At 35.4% G+C, this 8,870-nt stretch overlaps 1 long non-coding RNA gene across 1 annotated transcript; it reads left to right on the top strand.

Annotated features, from left to right (window-relative positions):
* Nucleotides 1–3,130: 3,130 nt before the first annotated feature.
* LOC107800197 (uncharacterized) lies at nt 3,131–5,777 on the top strand. Its single transcript, XR_001651330.2, has 2 exons — nt 3,131–3,673; nt 3,796–5,777. It is a non-coding gene; the product is annotated as an uncharacterized LOC107800197 (long non-coding RNA).
* Nucleotides 5,778–8,870: the final 3,093 nt, after the last annotated feature.

The following is an 8,870-nucleotide window of genomic DNA, read 5'->3' as shown; positions in this document are numbered from 1 at the left end:
ATTCTTAGTTTGATGAATCTTTCTCCTAAGATTAAAACCAAGTCTAATGAATTTTCTTTCTCCTATGATAATCGCCTTAGTCTGATGAACTTTCCCTAGGATAAGAAATCTTAGTCTGATGAAACTTTCTCCTAAGATAAGAAACCTAGTTTGATGAATTTTCTCATAGGATAGAAATCTTAGTCCGGTGAATCTTTCTCCTAAAATACCAAAAAAAAAGAAAAGAGACCTAGTCTAATGAACTTTCTCCTAGGATCAAATTCTTAGTCTGATGAATCTTTCTCCTATGATTAAAACATTCTCCTAGGACAATAATTTTTTTTAAAAAAAAGGAATTTTTGGATTCGAAAAGAAAAAAAGGGTCAATTTTTAGTTTTAAGTTATTAATCTTTAGTTTTCTTGAAATCAGGGGTCCCGCCTTGAGAATAGGGTCAATTTTTACTTTAGTTAAACTTAGTTTATAATTTTTCACAAGCTCAATCTTAAATCTAGGAGACGCACTTCCTAGTCTGGGTCATTCAGTTTTTTTAGTAGACGCATTTGCAAGTCAAAATTTTCTTGGTTTTACTCATAGGAGACACACTTCCTAGTCGAATCTTCAATTTTACTCTCATCATTGCATCCTTTATCGATAACGTAGGTGATTTATAGTTCTGCTAATAACTCACAAATCTTCCTAGTGCTAACTGGGGCAGAAAAGTTTCTTTGTTTTGTCTGTTTTGCTGTAGTATCAGGCGCCCATCTGGAGAACGAGGGTATTTATTTCAAGAGTTTCAAGTTTTAAGTCGGTAGCAGGCGCTCACCTATAGAACGGGGGAATTCATTTCAAGTTGTTAGGTTAATAGCAGGTGCCCACCTGGAGAACAAGGGAATTCATTCAAGTCTTAACTCAGTTGCAGACGCACACCTGGAGAACAAGGGAATTCATTTCTAGTTTTAGAATTTAATTCAAGATAGAACTAACAAAAGCTCGCTTCAAGAATGTGAGTCGACAATCCGAGATAACCAAAAGAAGAAGTCTCAATCCAGAATAAAAGAAAAGGAAAAAAAGTGAATCCAAAATGCAGAAGTAGATAAAAGATGTGAACTACTCAAGACATGCTAAAGTCACGAGCACTGCATGTCCGGTCTTGATCCAGAGAAGCCGTGGAAGAATGAATCAATACCTGCAGCTAGAAAGCATCAAGGTTCAAATCAAAGTCTGCATGAAGGACCATTTAAGACTCAAGATTAAGTTCCAGAAGACTTATAGATAGAAATCTTGTGACTCATAGTTGATAGGTTTGTTTAGTTCTTTTTCATTTTGATTTTGATATAATAAAAGGACCACGTACCGGGGACTTTACGGAACCTCACTCGACTCTCTCATTCTCTCCACATACTGCATCACTCCATTCACTTTTGAACTACACGTGTCCTGATTCCCTTATAACCCCGGATATGTAGGCTGTCCAAAACCAGGACCCGGTCGCACACTCTTTCTTTATTTTTTGATCTTTTTGAATATGGGTCGGGCCAAAAACATGTCTCGTCGGTCTTTGTCTGAAAACTGTTCGTGTTTCCACTCAAAGAGGGGCAATTGTAGACATGTAATTTTTGACCCTCCCCGAGATTTTTACACCTTTAGTACTTAAGTATTTTCTTAACTCTAATATTGTTACTGTATGCGGTGAAATCAGGGGAATCCATTTCCCGCCATTAAGGTATATTCAGAATGTCATGTTAGCTCCTCAAGGTTGTGGGATCATGATCAGGCTCCTTATCTCGAGGAACATCTGTGGCCCTGTAGAGGCTCCGAGGTTAAGGCATCTGTCTGCGACACATCAAAGGTTATGAAGACGGGGAACTCCCGAGGCAAGCAGCTAGAATCAATAGGCTCATGTGTCATGTCTAGCCGTCCCATTCCCGTATATTTACATTTAATGCACTATGTACCATACCGCATTCCCTTGCCTATATAAGGGGAACCCATACCACTTTGTAAGAGGCTAAAATTGCTCCATTTCTCCACCAAAGCAATAATATCTCTCTCTCTTTCTCATATTTTGTTCGTTCTCACTGGCTCGAGGCCGCTTTAACATCTATTGTCTTCTTACTTATTTCATGCTATATTGCACAACTTTGGCCGTAAAGAGCCTTGCTTGATCGTATGCTTAATTGTTATCCTATTCCCGGTTGCCCCCGATAGCTCGAGCTTGATTCGAGTTCCGACCCCGAGGTCCTTATCGACCGGCTTTGCATCCGGGCAACAGGTCCCTTCGGTTTGATTACTGTCTTGTTTTAGCTCGCATTTTATCGTTAAGCTTCACGTTCTTAGTATCAACTGCTCTAACTACTAGCTCGGGTATATATCATGTATTTTTAGAATACCATTTACAAATTTAATTGTTGTTACCATTTTCACGGTAAACAGTTACTTTGCCTATATTTGACCTTTTTGCTTTATTTTCTCTTAAAATGAAAACTACAAAAAATATTATTTTTCTTTTATTTTAGCTAAGTAGTATTTCTCTAGAAATTTTGAGTGTATCTTACTTTGGATAAAATTGAAAAAAAGTACAAAAAAAGTCACATGATTTTAGTGTACTAAGTTTTTATTTTATCAGCCATAACTTTGATTTAATTCAATTTTCAATACTTTTACTACACGTTTTTTTCCTCTCTTGTAGTTTCTACTTTAGTTTTTTTTTAAAAAAAAAAATTAAAAAGATTCCACATTTTTAGGACTATATATATATATATTAGTATTTTGAGCTTTTGTTTTATCAAGAAAACAAAAATTAACAAGAAAAAAAAGAAAGGAAAAATGAGAAGAATGAAATCAAAAGAACGACAAAAGCAAAACCGAAACAAGAAATGAAATAGTGGACGTAGTCTTTTATCTTCTTTATTTTCCTTTTATATTTCTTTTTTTTCTTCCAATCATCTTTTCACACCTCACCCTCCTATGTAATTCCTCCAACAAACTTATTACATGCACACTACAATTCCATACATACATTAATACATTGATTTTAATAGGGGAGGACCACAAAAATATTCCTTACAGACCACTCATATTCTTTCTTCCTCCCCAAGCACTCACCTAGGCTCACAATTAATATAAAGGGGATGAGAGGACAATGGACAAAAAATAGAGAGAGACAGATAGGAGGAGATAGAGCAAATTGGGGAAAATACAAATCTAAAAAAATAGCCACACCTCCTCTCTTATATTTTATATTCTTCCTAAAATGCTTCATTAAACCACCCTCAAACACCCCCAAAGAGCCTGTTTTTTTAGCCATGAAAGGGTAACAATGAAACCTCCATTAAGCCACTCTTAAACTCCATTAAGTAACTCCAAAATTACTATGAAACACCTCTGTTTACAGCTGAAAAATGCAGCAAAATGTCCATTGAAAACAACTCCAAAAGCTCACCAAAAGTCAGCAATAAAGCTACCACAAACACCTCCCACACCCAGCTCGAAAACAGCCCCCCAAAGCCCTAAATGTTAGCCAAAAGCTGACCCGAAAAGAACCACAAAAGCAGTTTCAATTTTTTCCATTAATCACGCTGGAGCTCTATCACCCGAGATCGCTGGCGAGTTCTCTGTGTCTGGTTCGGTTTGTTCAAATTCTCTCATTGAGTTTACATGTTTGTATTCAATAAATCTTCATGTATATAAAAGGTCTGTTATCTCTGTTCCTTTTCTACTTTCGTTCTAATTTACACGTTGTGATGAATCCTCTGTTGCCTTACTTTATTTGTTGTTTGAGTTAGTATATAATCCATTTTCCGTGTCAAAACAAGGTTGATTGAGCCACAAAGATCTCCAGTTGGGATAAGGCTGATTGAGCCACAAATACAAATAGTACTGGGTGTGAAACTATTAGGGTTGCTGCAGAACAAAAGTCTCTTGAAACCAACCCAAGCTGATTGAGCAAAAGCCTAGCTGCCCAAGACTCAAGACCACAAACCGACCACCGCTTTCAAAGCTGACAAAATTTTCATCAGCTGAACAGGAACAAAGTAGTGCAAGGAAAGTGGTTTCAAAAAAAAGAAAAAAAAGAGAAGAGAAGAAAAGAGCTGACAAGGGGATGTTTCTCAAATCTTTCCCTTTACTTGTCTTGCTAATGTGCATAAATGTTGCCATTGCTCTTCATATTTTTTCTCCTATGATAGAAAACCTAGTCTGATGAACTTTCTCCTATGATAGAAAACCTAGTCTGATGAACTTTCTCCTAGGATAGAAATCTTAGTCTGATGAATCTTTCTCCTAAGATAACAAAAAAAAACCTAGTCTGATGAATCTTTCTCCTAATATAAGAAACCTAGTCTGATGAATTTTCTCCTAGGATAAAAAAGAAATATTAGTCTGATGAATCTTTTTCCTAAGATAATCAGAAAGACCTAGTTTGATGAACTTTCTCCTAGTATAGAAAAGATAAGAAACCTAGTCTGATGAATTTTCTCCTAGAATGGAAATCTTAGTCAGATGAATCTTTCTTTTAAGATACCAAAAAAAAGAAAAGAAAAGAAAAGAAAAGAGACCTAGGCTGATGAAATTTCTCCTAAAATTAAAACTTTCTCCTAGGATAATAATTTTTTAAAAAAGGGAAGTCTGGATTTGAAAAGAAACAAAAAGGGTTAGTTTTTAGTTTTAAGTTGTTAATCTTTAGTTTTCTTGATATCAAAGGTCTCTCTTGGAGAATAGGATCATTTTTTACATTAGTCAAGCTTAGTTTATAGTTTTTCGCAAGCTCAATCTTAAATCTAGGAGACGCACTTCATAGTCAGGGTCATTCAGGTTTTTTAGTAGACACATTTGCAAGTCGAAATTTTCTTAGTTTTACTCATAGGAGACGCACTTCATAGTCGAATCTTCACTTTTACTCTCATCATTGCATCCTTTATCGATAGCATAGGTGATTTATCGTTCTGCTAATAACTCATAAATCTTCCTAGTGCAAACTTGGACAGAAAAGTTTCTTTGTTTTGTCTGTTTTGCTGTAGTATCAGGCACCCATCTTGAGAACGAGGGTATTTATTTCAAGAGTTTCAAGTTTTAAGTCGGTAGAAGGCGCCCAACCGGAGAACAAGGAACTCATTTCTAATTTTAAGTCATTAGCAGGCGCCTACCTGGAGAACGAGAGAAGTCATTTCATAATTCAATTCAAGATAGAAGTAACAGAAGCTCGCCTCAAGAATTTGAGTCGACAATCCGAGATAACCAAAAGAAGAAGTCTCAATCCAGAATAAAAGAAAAGGAAAAAAGTGAATCCAAAATGCATAAGCATATGAAAGATGTGAACTACTCAAGACATATTGAAGTCTCGAGAACTGCATGTCAGGTCTTGATCCGGAGAAGCGGTGGAAGAATGAATCAATACATGCAACTAGAAAGCATCAAGGTTCAAATCAAAGTCTGCATGAACAACCATTCAAGACTCAAGATTATGCTTCAGAAGACTTATAGATAGAAATCTTGTAACTCATAGTTGATGGGTTTGTTTGGTTCTTTTTCATTTTGATTTTGATGTAATAACAGGACTACGGACCGGGGCCTCGATGGAACCTCACTCGACTCTCTCATCCTCTCCACATACTGCGTCACTTTATTCACTTTTGAACTACACGTGACCTGATTCCCTCATAACCTCGGGATATGTAGGCTGTCCAAAACCAGGACTCGGTCTCCCACTCTTTCTTTGTTTTTATCTTTTTGAATATGGGTCAGTTCAAAAACATGTCTCGTCGTTGTTTGCTTGAAAACTCTTCGTGTTTCCAGTCAATGAGGGGTAGCTGTAGACATGTAAGTTTTGATCCTCCCCGAGATTTTTACACCTTTAGTACTTAAATATTTTTTTAGCACTAATATTGTTACTTTTCCTATTTTTGACCCTTTTTCTTTATTTTATCTTAAAATAAAAACTACAAAAATTATTATTTTTCTTTTATTTTAGATAAGTAGTATTTCTCTAGCAATTTTGAGTGTATCTTACTTTGGATAAAATTGAAAAAAATTACAAAAAAAAGTCGCATGATTTTAGTGTACTAAGTTTTCATTTTATCAGCCATAACTTTGATTTAATGCTATTTTTAATACTTTTACTACACATTTTTCCCTCTCTTGTAGTTTCTACTTTAGTTTTTTTTTTTTAAAAAAAATTAAAAAGATTCCACGTTTTTAGGACTATATATATTAGTATTTTGAGCTTTTGTTTTATCATGAAAACAAAATAATATCAAGAAAAAAAAAGAAAGGAAAAACGAGAAGAATGAAATCAAAAGAACGGCAAAAGAAAAACCGAAACAAGAAATGAAATAATGCACGTAGTCTCTTATCTTCTTTATTTTCCTTTCTATATTTTTTTTTCTTCCAATCAGCTTTTCACACCTAACCCTTCTACATAATTCCTCCAACAAACTTATCATATGCATACTACAATTCCATACATACATGAATATAGTGATTTTAGTAGGGGGACCACAAAAATATTCCTTGGGACCACTCGTATTCTTTCTTCCTCCCCAAGTACTCACCGAGGCTCACAATTAATATAAATGAATGAGACGACAGTGGACAAAAAATAGAGAGAGACGGATTGAAAAAGATAGAGCAAATTGGGGAAAACACAGATCTTAAAAAAAAAAGCCACACCTCCTCTCTTTTATTTCATCTTCTTCCAAAAATCCTTCATTAAACCACCCTTAAACACCCCCAAAGAGCCCCCTTTTTAGCCATGAAAGTACAGTCATGAAACCTCCATTAAGCCATTCTTAAACTCCATCAAACAACTCCAAAATCACTCTGATATACCACTGTTTACAGCTAAAAAAATGCAGCAAAATGGCCATTGAAAACATCTCCAAAAGCTCACCAAAAAGTCAGCAATAAATCCACCACAAACACCTCCCAAACCCAACTCAAAAATAGCCCCCAAAAGCCCCAAATTTCAGCTAAAAACTAACCCCGAAAGCACCACAAAAGCAGTTTCATTTTTTTCCATTAACCACGTCGAAGCTCTGTCACCCGAAATCGCCAGCGAGTTCTCCGTGCCTTGTTTAGTTTGTTCTAATTCTCTCGTCGAATTTATATGTTTGTATTCAATAAATCTTCATGTATATAAAAGGTTTGTTATTTCTGTTCCTTTTCTACTTTCGTTCTAATTTACACGTTGTTATTAATCATTTGTTGCCTTACTTTATTTGTTGTTTGAGTTAGTATATAATCCAGTCTCTATTTTTTATGTTTTGTTCTGTCTATTCTTTACTTTTAATGCCTTTCATGCCTATATTATGTTTAGTGACTACATGAAATTATACTACTATCTCCTTGGTAAATTGAGATAAAGCAATTTAAAATTTGTTAATGAAAATTAGAATTGTATCTGCTTACAGAGGTTGAAAATAAGGCGTGGACTTAGTGAAAATGATTTGGCATGTGAGATTAGTTTGAATATAAAGATCTAGGCCAAAATAAGTAGGACATATGAGTCCAAAATGTTCTTCTCCATAACTGAATCACACAATTTCTTTCCAATAATTTATATAACTCTTAGACCTTCACAACCAGTCTCAAATTCTTAGGAAAATAAATAATTCATGAATATCTTTGCTTGCTTTAGGCACGATTAATAAAATCATCATGACTATGGGTACGGTTCCCGTGGCATAGTCATGATTCGTAATCCCCAAGTCGGGTGCACATTTCATGTGACCCAACCATAACTTCGAACAATAATAAAATTAAACATGTCGTAGATTGTGGATACGGTTCCGGTGACGTGATTCACAATGTGTACAAAAATAAATAAGTACGCGACATCACGACTTGTTCAAACAAACTCCATAAATAATTAAAAGCGGTTAAAAAGTAAAAATGCTCAATAGGTTTTAAACATGTTATAAATCAGATAATTAGACCAATTATTAATAGTTGAGCGACCGTGCTATAATCACGGAACTCGAAAGTGCCTCACACCTTCTCTCGTGTTAACAGGATTGCTTACCCGACCTTCTGTGTTCGCGGACCATAATAAGAGTCAATTTTCCTCTATTTGGGATTTAAAATCAACCGGTGACTTGGGATACCAGAAATTATTCCAAGTGGTGACTCTGAATAATAAATAATCCCATTTCGATTATTGTTACTTTAATTGGAAAAACTCCCTTATATCCCCTACGGGTAAAAAGGAGATGTGACATGCCCTTGTGCTTGTAGGGTTGCTTCTGAACTTACATTTTGATTGTCTTCCCAGTGGCACTTTCTTTTATCCTTGTAACACTCATACTGTACCTTTAACTACCCCGGCTCCTATTTGAATATATCTCAAGTATTATAATAACATTACTGCGATGCTGAATTCTCCATGTTGGGGCTTACTATATTTATCTTGCATGATCTGCTGATTTGTCTGTAACATTTGATCATCTCATCCCTTCTCATTTTTATCGCATTCTTCCTTTATCATTCCATAGTTACTAGAACCACTTTCTAACTTCACTTGACTGTAGACTCTGTAATACTGTCATCATTTTTTTGAACTACCGTTGTCATCCATGTATCACATCTTACTCATATGCTTCATTAACTCTCTTCTTATCTCCCTCTAATTATCTATATCTACTGCTTTACTCTGAAAACTCGAACAAAATATTCTTTCGCTTTTGGATCCCTTGCTCCATCCCTTGTCTCTTCGAATTGCCTAACATTCATTCTTTATTGGGGATAGGAGCCACACTAAGGTAATATTTATTCCTTCAATGCTTCCATCACTCATATCTAGCTTTACTATTTCAGGGTGCACCATCTAAGTGTCTCACGAGGAGATCTATTAGCGCATTTGCAATATCCTTCGGAAATGTCAACTAAAGCAAACAAT

Source organism: Nicotiana tabacum, chromosome 6 (assembly GCF_000715075.1).
Source record: "Nicotiana tabacum cultivar K326 chromosome 6, ASM71507v2, whole genome shotgun sequence".
NCBI lineage: Eukaryota > Viridiplantae > Streptophyta > Magnoliopsida > Solanales > Solanaceae > Nicotiana > Nicotiana tabacum.
Note: the sequence above shows the minus strand (reverse complement) of the source record. Positions and strands in the feature narration are given on the sequence as shown.